This window comes from Lactuca sativa, chromosome 9 (genome assembly GCF_002870075.4).
Source record: "Lactuca sativa cultivar Salinas chromosome 9, Lsat_Salinas_v11, whole genome shotgun sequence".
Classification (NCBI taxonomy): Eukaryota; Viridiplantae; Streptophyta; class Magnoliopsida; order Asterales; family Asteraceae; genus Lactuca; species Lactuca sativa.
This window is the reverse complement of record NC_056631.2, coordinates 181,643,704-181,655,335: the sequence shown is the minus strand read 5'-3', so window position 1 is coordinate 181,655,335 and position 11,632 is coordinate 181,643,704.

The following is an 11,632-nucleotide window of genomic DNA, read 5'->3' as shown; positions in this document are numbered from 1 at the left end:
TACCATTGCGAAGATTGAAGGTGATTATTGGGATGGACTGGATGGGGGCCAATGGAGCCATGATCGATTGTGAGCGGCAGTTAGTCCGGGTTCGAACCCCAAGGGGGGGGGAGAACTGGTTATCCATGGCGAGAGGACCTCGCAGGGCCCGACCCTCTGTTCAGCGGCGAGGGTGAGGAGGTTTCTGCAGCAGGGCTGCATGGGATTTTTGGCCTATGTTTCAGATACGCGGGTAGAGGCAGTGACAGATATCAACAGTGTGCCAGTGGTGCGGGACTTTCAGGAAGTTTTTCCCGAAGAATTACCCGGAGTGCCACCGGAAAGGCAGGTGGAGTTTTGTATTGGTACCAGGTGCCGCCCCGATAGCAAAAGCACCATATCGGTTGGCGTCACCCGAGATGCAGGAATTATCTGCACAGCTTCAAGAGCTACTAGACCAAGGGTTCATCCGTCCAAGTAGTTCTCCATGGGGAGCTCCGATCCTTTTCGTGAAAAAGAAGGACGGGTCGCACAGGATGTGCATCGATTACAAGGAGCTGAATAAGCTGACGGTGAAGAACCGTTATCCTCAGCCTAGGATTAACGACCTATTTGATCAGCTTCAGGGAGCATCGTTGTTCTCTAAGATTGATCTTCGGTCAGGGTATCATCAGATGAGGATTCGGGATGAGGATATACCAAAGACAGCTTTCAGGACTCATTATGGTCATTACGAGTTTGTGGTGATGCCATTCGGGCTCACCAATGCTCCGGCCGCATTCATGGACCTCATGAACCGGGTGTGCAAGTCAATGTTGGATCAGTCGGTGATTGATTTTATTGATGATATTCTAGTCTACTCCAAGACCAGGGAGCAGCACGAGCAGCATTTGAGAGAGGTGTTGGAGACCTTGAGGACGGAGAAGTTGTATGCGAAGTTCTCCAAGTGTGACTTTTGGTTATGGGAAGTGCAGTTTTTGGGTCATGTCATCAATCAAGATGGTATTTCGGTTGACCCAGCGAAGGTGGAGACTGTTATGCGATGGGAAGTACCAAGGAATGCCTCGGAGATTCGTAGCTTCTTGGGCTTAGCGGGTTATTATCGGAGATTTATCCAAGATTTCTCCAAGACTGTTGTGCCATTGACCCATTTGACCAAGAAGAATGTGGCTTTTCAATTGGGTGAGGATCAGCAGAGGGATTTTGAGACCCTGAGGCAGAGGTTATGTGAAGCTCCGATCCTAGTACTGCCCGAGGGATTGGACGATTTCGTGGTATATTGTGATGCATCGATCTCAGGGTTGGGTGCGGTACTGATGCAGAAGGGGCACGTGATCGCATATGCCTTGAGGCAGTTGAAGCCTCACGAGGAAAATTACCCCACGCATGACCTGGAGTTGGGGGCAGTGGTGTTTGCCCTCAAGATATGGAGGCACTATTTGTATGGGGTGAAATTCGTTGTGTATACCGATCACAAGAGTCTAAAGTATTTGATGGACCAGCAGAACCTGAATATGCGACATAGGAGATGGTTGGACGTGCTAAAGGACTATGACTGAGAGATCTTATACCATCCAGGGAACGCCAATGTGGTGGCCGATGCATTAAGTCGCAAGGGGACGGGGTCGCCGATCAGGGGTATTTGTATGAGGGTGATGGTAAGTCCACCCTTGATAGACATGATTCGAGAGCTCAGGTCGAGGGGGTGAAGAAAGAGAACTGGAAATTGGAAAGAATTCGGGGCCAGTATCCTTTGTTTTTTAAGGATAGTCGTGGCTTGTTGACGCAGTGTGGCCGAGTATAGGTGCCGATGTAAGGGGAAGTGAGGCAAAGATTTTTAGAGGAGGCGCATAAGTCCAAATTTTCTATACACCCAGGTGCAACAAAAATGTATAGGGATTTGAGGCTGAGCTATTGGTGGCCCTGCATGAAGCGGGAGATCATCGGATATGTGGATCAATGCTTAACCTGCAGAAGGTCAAGGCTGAGCACCAGTGACCTCATGGTAAGGTTCAGCCATTACTCATTTCCATGTGGAAGTGGGAAGAGATCACTATGGAGTTCATCACGAAGCTACCATGGACAGCGAGGGGAGTAGATGTCATATGGGTGATCGTGGATAGACTGACTAAGAGTTCTCACTTCATTCCGATCTTCGAGAGTATATCTGCAGAGAAGTTGGCGGACATTTATGTTCGAGAGGTAGTGGCTAGGCATGGAGTGTCGGTATCAGTGGTTTCGGATAGGGATGTTCGGTTTACATCCAGGTTTTGGAAGAAGTTCCACGAGGAACTGGGTACCCAGCTGCATTTTAGTACGGCATATCACCCCCAGACCGACAGCCAAAGTGAGAGGACGATCCAGACACTGGAGGATATGTTGCGGGCATGTGTGTTGGATTTCGGAGGGAGTTGGGATACGTACCTCCCATTGGCAGAGTTTTCGTACAATAACAATTATCATGCCAGTATTGACCGAGCACCATTTGAGATGTTATATGGACGGAGGTGTAGGACCCTAGTGTGCTGGGATGAGGTTGGGCATCGAGTTTTGGGGAGCACGGAGGTGGTACTCGAGACCATTGGACTGATTCAGCAGGTGCGTGACCGATTGCGAGTCGCGCAGAGTCGTCAGAAGAGTTATGCGGACCGACGGCGATCAGACCTCGAATTTCAGTAAGGAGACTTTGTCTTACTGAAGATGTAACCCGGGAAAGGGATTATCCGGTTCCGCAAGAGGGGCAAATTGGGGCCTCGGTTCATAGGTCCGTTCAGGATAATAGCCTGGGTGGGCAAGGTAGCATATCGTTTAGAGCTCCCAGAGGAGCTTAGTCGGATTCACAACACCTTCCATGTGTCTCAGGTCCCGAAGCGTGTTGCCGACGAGTCTTCAGTCATATCCTTGGACGACATTCAATTGGATGGGAGCCTGAATTATGTCAAGAGACCAGTTGCGATCTTAGACAGGAAGACGAAGAAGCTCCGTAATAAAGAAGTGAAGTTGGTAAAGGTGCAATGGCGGCACCGAAAGGGTTCCGAATGGACCTGGGAATCGGAAGATGAAATGAGAGGTTTCTATCTAGAGTTGTTTGGACCAGCAGGCTTCGAGGGCGAAGCCTAATTCAAGTGGGGGAGAGGTGTAACACCCTGATCCTCATGTATTAATAATGATATTTTGGTTTGGATTTTTAAGAACCTACTCGGCGAGTTGGCCTCCCTACTCCTCAAGTAGTAGCGGGTTTGTCCGAGAAGTTTAATGACCTACTCGCCGAGTCCAATATGGGACTCGACGAGTAGATGCTGGCAGATGAAACCCTAGATTTCGGGACCTTGCACCCTATTTAAAGGATCATTAGCCTCCCCTAGCCTCCCCTTTACAGCTCTTTACCTCCCAGAAACCCTTATTCGAGTGTGAGTGTGTTTCTTGGTGATTTTAAGCTTGAAGGAAGGATTTGGTGAAGAAAACACTTGAGGAAACAAGCTAGAGGAAGCAAAGGACTCATGGGGATTCAAGATCTACTTATGTGGAGCACTTCCTGAAGGTAATAAGTTGTTCCTTGGCTCATTTCCACCCAAAACCCTCTTGTGCATGGATTCTAAGAAAGGGCTTTTGTGTTTAAGCCAAGATCTGAAGTGGTAACTTCAAATCTGGACTCCTTTTGGCCTTTAGATGCATAAAGTTATCAGTTGTGCCTAGCTTGTGCCTCCCCTCTAGTGTATGAATCCATTCCAAGCTTAGATTTGCTATTTTAGGGCCTTAAAGCCTTGCATGCACGTAAAGTTTGCAACTTTACGTGGAAAGCATGACTCAGAAGCTTAGATCTTTAATTTGGAAGCATTGCATGGATCAAAAGAGTTTGTATGGCCTGAGATCTGATAGGACTCAGCGAGTCGCAAGGGGTGACTCGGCAAGTCATATGTGTTGGATTAGTGTCTAAGTCCATAACTATTTTGCTATGTACTTGACCCGATGGTGCATGGTCCTTTTGGGTTGCCTTCACCAAAGCAACTTGACTGGAGAAATAATAGAGAAAGAGGTTATTATGATTTATTAATATGTTATAAGAATAATATATTAAAGGAGAAATCATATTTGTTTAATTAATATTGGTCAATAAATAATTAAGAATTAATTTTGTGATCAAGTGTAATTAATTAAACTAGAGGGGCTGAATTGTAATTATGTGATAGTTACAAAATATGGTAATGGTTATCCTAAATATGGGTTGAACGAATTCAAGGAGATAAGGATCCTTGAAATCGTCCAAAGGATAAAGGATAAGGGTTTTCAAGGCTTATCTTATGGTTACTTGGTGGGCAAGCAACTAGATAAGGATAAGGACTGAAACCCTATCTCCACATCTATATATAAGCACCCCTTTGGCTCATAATTCGTGCATGCCTTCCCAAGAGGTCCTAGAGACGAATTCTTATACCTCTCCTCTCTCTTTATACCTTCTCCATTTGCTCTTGGTGTTTGTGAGTCATTAGAGGCACTACACTTGTGGTGCTTGCTTTCAAGACTTTAGGTTTGAAGATTTAAGTTGTTATTACAATATAACAACAAGGGATATGTAATCTAACCTTCTTGTTTAATTTCGAAAATAGCAATCTTGATTAGGGTTTTATTATGTGTTCATAATGTTGTGTATCTAATAGTGAAAACATAGATCCAATGTTAAGGTTGCATGTACACATAGGATTGTTTGTATAAAACCCATCAGTGGTATCAGAGCCTTTGGTTAACTTGTTTTCAATTAGTATTATACAATTGTATGAACTTGACATATTAGGGTTTATAGCCAATAAACCCTAGGAGGCTAGAAATTTCGAGATTAGGGTTTCTATACCCTAATTTGCGAAAATTTGAAAGGGTTTCAAATCCTTTACTTAAGCCTCAAGATTTCGAAATCTAGGGTTTGAAAAACCCCATGATTTTCGAAATTAGCCTCCTCCCCAAGATAAGATCCTAAATTTTAGGGATTTGGATTATCCCATATCTTGTAATTATCCTCTAGTTGTTATATATGGTAATTATAGATTTTGCATTATCCTAACCATAATTTCGAAATCTATAGAGATAATTAAGGGATTAGGATATCTTAAATGTATAAATGGTAATTATCCTCATGATTTAGATAATCCCTTATGATTTAATAATTAAATTAATTCAAGATAATTATTAAATCAAGAGTTTTAATATTTAAAATATTAATTTATATGGCATAAATTCGAAAATTTTAAGAGAGATTAAAACTAAATTGTTTTGAAAAGTTTCAAAACTTGCCCTCAAGTTTTGGAATTTAAAAGTTGATTAAAAGTTTAATTAGGATGTTAAATTCTAAAACCTTAGTATTGTTTTGAAAAGGTTCAAATTACACCCTTATGGTTTTATTAATTAATTAAGATGTATAATTAAAAGAAGTTTAATAAATCCATAAAAGTTTTGGTTTACAATTAAAAATATAATTGTTATATTTGACCACCTAGTATTTTAAAGTGTAAAACACACCCTATACTATATATAACATTAAAAGTCTAACATTATATATATATATATATATATATATATATATATATATATATATGAATGAGTAGAAGTCAGTCTTACCGTTAGTAGGCCTCATTCACGAAGCTAGTCTATAAGGGGTGTTTAAGGAAATTGCCTATAAAATGGCGATTGAATGGGTATCCACTCTTACCCACCGCACTCTTGACTAGTGGAGGATCGTTAGCCGAATGGGTAGGATAGGACGAAACCTTCCATTATAAGTATAATGAATTATTAAAGTAACTAAATGTTTTCATAAAATGCTCAATCTTAGTTACTTAGGCAAAAGTGAATTGATGCAATTCCATGAAATTACACTTTGTACCCTTGCAAAGACGTTAGTGGAGCGTGTGTGGTTTACCGGCACACTAAATGGTTCTAAGTGAAGGTAGCAAAGGGTGACTCAATGTTTGTCATAGTTCGATGGAGCGTGTGTGGTTTATCGGCACATCGAATAGATGACTGTAACATGTGAGGGCACCATGTAAGTTTGCATGGTTATTCACACCCGCTTTGTGATCCTCAGCATCCCAGTCACAAACAAGAGGGGAATATCGAGATTTAAACATGCCATTGAAAGTTCAATGAATCTAAAAGGATCTAGGAGTTTTCATAGATTTAAAACTTAAATTCTTTTTCGTTTTTCGTGGTGGAAATTAGTGAATCGTCATTCACTTACCTTCAAATATTCTGCAATTAGGGTTACGGCATCCCTCTCCCGAGTTGTAGAATATTGTGTTGGGTCCTAGCCTTAGTATCTCATTTGGGTGATTTGCTAAGGACTCATTCAATAAACTAACTTGAATTCGTTTTCTCCCATATTGTAGATGTCAAATTTTGACAACTATGGTCTTCTCAAATCCCGTGGAACAAGCATTCCACATGAAGATGATATTCCACGATTCGATCGAGGAACAAGAGATCATACTTCACTTCCTCCTCCTCCTCCAATCATTCTCCCTAACCAACAAGTTCAAAGGCTTGAAAAGTTCAAGATCACTCAAGCTCTTTTGGCAAGTAAACATAAAGAAGGAAAGTCGGTGTGTGCACACGTCATAGGGATAAAGTCACACATTGATAGGTTAAGAATGTTGGGATCCGTTGTCTGTGAGGAAATAGCTGTTGATTGGGTTCTTCAGTCACATCCTAACTCATATAGTGAGTTCATATGAGAGTACTATATGATGAACCGCAACGTGACCCTTATAGATCTCACATATATGCTCATTGCTGCTGAATCAGAAATGTTTTGGCACAATGGAAAAGCAAAGTTGATTGGTGAATCTTCCTTCAAGACCTCTATGGATATAGACAATGACAACGAAATACATGCTATGATCGAAAAGTTTGATCATAAGAGAAAGGCAATGTCTGAAGTAGTTCCATGTCAAGTTCTAAAGGAGTCAATTTGCTTTTATTGCCAAGAGAAAGGGGATTGGAGAAGAAGCTGCCCCATTTACCTAAGAGATCTAAGAGATGGGAGAGTCGAAACGTATGGCTCTAATATAGGTAAAATCCACTAACTAACTCTTTTAAGCTTCTATTTTAGATTCTTAATACATAATGTGATAAGATTACAATTGATGTTTTGAAGAATCGAAGAAAAGAAAGGGAGCTTAAAGGAAGAAGTGAGCAGAATCTAACCGTGAAGGAATGGATTTCGATCGCATTTCTCAAAGATTAGATTCTTGAGCTGCTACTTAGAGTTAGAATTAGATAGCTAAGAAAGATATATTAGCATAAGTTTTTCAATGAGTTGCATTGTAAGGACAAATTTTTCCGCATAAAATAAATTTTGATTTTTATATTATCCTTGCAATGGCGTGTATGAAAAATTGATGTTAAAATGTTTCTATTATTAGCAATAATGGATTTGGTTCTTATTATGTTATTTATGGAAAGTCGAGAATTTACCAAATAGGGAGTGTTTCTCATCGCCCAAGTTTCAATTGGACAGAAATTTGGAATCACGCAACTTGGTTGCATGATGAATGAGAAATTTCATATTTGGAAATTAGACTAATTCATTGACAAAGTGTCAAGTGAAGGACTAGGAGATCGAGCACACAAAGTTGTGTGTTGGTCAAAGTCCACCATAAGAGTAACAAAGATATTCGTCATGATTTACTAAAGGTTTAGTAAATGTGATTATACTTACAAGATTAAGTGTAATTCTAGATTGATTGAAAAAGGTTTAAATCAATAGAAGAACGAATAAGAAGAATCAAGTAGGCAGAAAGATAAAAGTTTCTCCATTCTAAGAAGAAGGGAGAGTACCTTTTATGCTTTATGATAGATCTTAATGATTAAGAACCATATCTCAATTGATCCTCTAAATGAGTCTTAGTACAATTGTATGTCTAAGAAGAGGAATCAAGAATTGAAGAAATGGTTAAATCAAGAAGTCAATCATACTTCATTCAAATAACAAGTCTTAAAGTTAAGATTGTGACAATGAGTGAAAAGTATTAAAGGTTTATAACATTCATCAAATGTGGAAAGTTGTGATGTCTTGAATAAGACAAAGACCAACTAGGACCAATTTATGAAGTGTTTTGATAAAAACTACACTAACTCTTGAATATTTGTCAAGAAATGGTTGTTGACAAGAGAATCTTATATGTCAAGGAGTTAGTGGGAGTCTTAATGGTCTTGAAAGGTTTCAAGAACAAATCAAATAAACCTTATCGATCATCACTAGCATACGAGTTGAGGTTTACAACCTATCGTGATGACATTATTTTGTTTCTGTGCCAATCCAATCGAGTTAATTATGCATGTGAGTTCTATGAGTTCTCATTTTGAACGCATAAAAGGCAAAGCACCATAATCAATGAAAGGTACATTGATAGGTGAGCTACTTAACTAGTTGAAAGACGTGGTGGGCAGTTGTGCTACCATAAGGCAAGAAATCAAGATTAAGAAAGTTCGATCCATATAAGTTTGAATTTTTCGTAAACCTTGGTTTTAACAAATTCACATGGATAGGAACACATACACCGTTTAAATCTAAGTTTCATAAGATTTTCTCCTTCATGAAAATGATTGTGAGGAAATGCTTTCACTAAGAAAGATTTTAAGAAGATGGTAATTGTAAAATTGCATTCTCGAATTCAATCATGGTTACGGTATCCCTTTCCATAATTTGAATTGTGAGGTTTGGCAATTGTTTAGACACACATATGAACTATCTAAGGCAAAGGTGTATAAGTTTAAGAGGCCTTGATAAAAGATTATCAAAGCATTAAGTATTAGTAACATGGACTTAAGAAATTCAATAGGTATTGTTCTTCTGGAAGTTAGCTGTTTCTGAATACATGTCGAAGCTAGTGGGAGCATAAGTGTTATGTTTATAATAATCATCATGATAGTGGGAGCATAAAAGTTATGATTGTATGATTATTAAGGCACGTATTGCAAGTTGGCAATATTAATTATAGAAAACAAGAGTCATTCTTTGCAAAGTTGTAAGGAAGGAATAGTGGTTTTGCTATAATTAAGGGAGAGAATATTATGCTTCATTTCAAATCTAAAGGTTTAGGTTGAGAAATGTTAATAAATTTAGTCAAGGGTACATAGTGTGTTCTTAAAATTTCGATTATGATTACGGCATTCCTCTTCACAATTCGAATTTTGAGAACATAGCAAATAAAACATTATGTGTTGTGTCCTATACGCTTCGGGTATAGGATCGATTGCAAATGCTTCAATGTTTGACCATTCTAAAATTTTCCAAATGTCTAGCGCATTTAGAGGGAAAAACGACTAGAATCGGTTTAGACTAAAATAATTAAACAACTATCAAAGTATAATCCAAAGTTCGACGAGGATTGGTTGCTTGTGAGTAGTTGGAAGCATGGTATTGAATGGACCATATCGACATTATTATGAATAGATAAGATTCTATTAAGAATAAGTTGTCATATGGAAAATATGGAAATGTATCCACATTGGGAATTGAATATCGATAATCTATGACTAGATTAGAAACTTTTATGCAAAAGGATGTTCAAAGGAATATACTTTGAGTGAGAGACATCATATCTAAGGAATTGTCTTGTAACAATCTCCGATAGAGGACTTTGTAATATCATTGGCAATAGTCTTTGTGACTTTGGTGCAGTGAAATCACAAAAGGATCATTGCATAAAAATGTTAGAATCTAGCATATTCTATAAGTAGCAAGAATTTGATATTCTTTCACTTATGAAAAGGATTTGGAGCTGTGAAATGAGAATGATTGGAAATGTGTTCAATGTGATCTATTTCACAAAGTAAGAACCATAGGTAAACATTGTGTGCATGCTAGGAGCATGGGACAAGTGTAATAATTCAAGTAAGAAGTTGATTACCCGAAACGACAAATAATGAGTAATCGATATGGTGATAAATGAAAGGTGTTTTATTTATGCTCAAAGGATTGAGGCCATATGGGATTAGTATTATTCTTGTGTTTCACATTTGCATGTTTTGACTTCCAGAATAATTGAGTTTATTAAGAATAATCGAATTATTCGAACGGGCCACAGTCGTTCATATGTTGGAAGTAGATATGAATGAAGACTGTCGTGAATTGGTGTGTGGATTGTCTGAAAGAGTATTAGACATAAGCAAATGTTTGCTGCAACGTTCATGAGTGCTTATGAATATGATTTGAGCATTGGATTAAACCCACGCTCACTTGGATCACTCCATGGATTGTATCACGAGTGATTGGTGAGACGATAACATCTTATATTCTTGAAACCGAGATGTGTGAGTTGTATCTTGTGAATCGGTTGCACATTGATAATATGTAAACGCACTAGTAACTTGGTGTTATAAAACATATTATTGTGTGTGATTCGGTGAGTGAGTGCAAGCGAGCATTGTATCAAAGTTTATCCGTTCCTTTTATCCAAAGAAGGATAAAAGCGATATCTTTAGGCCCCTCGATGGTTTAGTGATGACAATCGTAAATGCTCGACCGGGCTACGGCTAATTTGATTTGTTCAATTAGTCAGTCGTCATAAATCGGGAATCGAGATATAGTACAAAGAGAATGATTTAAAATCATATCTCATATGATATCTAGAATGGAGGAATATATGATCCCTTATCTAAGGACACGCGTATCTGATAGGATCAGAGTTGACAGCGGTTTTGGAAAGCTACAATTGCAGATCAGGATCTGAAGTCATACGCAGAATAGTTATTAGACTTATCCAAGTGGGAGACTGTTGGATTAGTGTCTAAGTCCATAACTATTTTGGTATGTACTTGACCCGATGGTGCATGGTCCTTTTGGGTTGCCTTCACCAAAGCAACTTGACTGGAGAAATAATAGAGAAAGAGGTTATTATGATTTGTTAATATGTTATAAGAATAATATATTAAAGGAGAAATCATATTTGTTTAATTAATATTGGTCAATAAATAATTAAGAATTAATTTTGTGATCAAGTGTAATTAATTAAACTAGAAGGGCTGAATTGTAATTATGTGATAGTTACAAAATATGGTAATGGTTATCCTAAATATGGGTTGAACGAATTCAAGGAGATAAGGATCCTTGAAATCGTCCAAAGGATAAAGGATAAGGGTTTTCAAGGCTTATCTTATGGTTACTTGGTGGGCAAGCAACTAGATAAGGATAAGGACTGAAACCCTATCTCTACATCTATATATAAGCACCCCTTTGGCTCATAATTCGTGCATGCCTTCCCAAGAGGTCCTAGAGACGAATTCTTATACCTCTCCTCTCTCTTTATACCTTCTCCATTTGCTCTTGGTGTTTGTGAGTCATTAGAGGCACTACACTTGTGGTGCTTGCTTTCAAGACTTTAGGTTTGAAGATTTAAGTTGTTATTACAATATAACAACAAGAGGTATGTAATCTAACCTTCTTGGTTAATTTCGAAAATAGCAATCCTGATTAGGGTTTTATTATGTGTTCATAATGTTGTGTATCTAATAGTGAAAACATAGATCCAATGCTAGGGTTGCATGTACACATAGGATTGTTTGTATAAAACCCATCAATATAAAGGCAAGCATGAACTCGACGAGTTGGATGAACGACTCGGCGGGCCCGATGAATATTGTCTTAGACTCGACGAGTTGG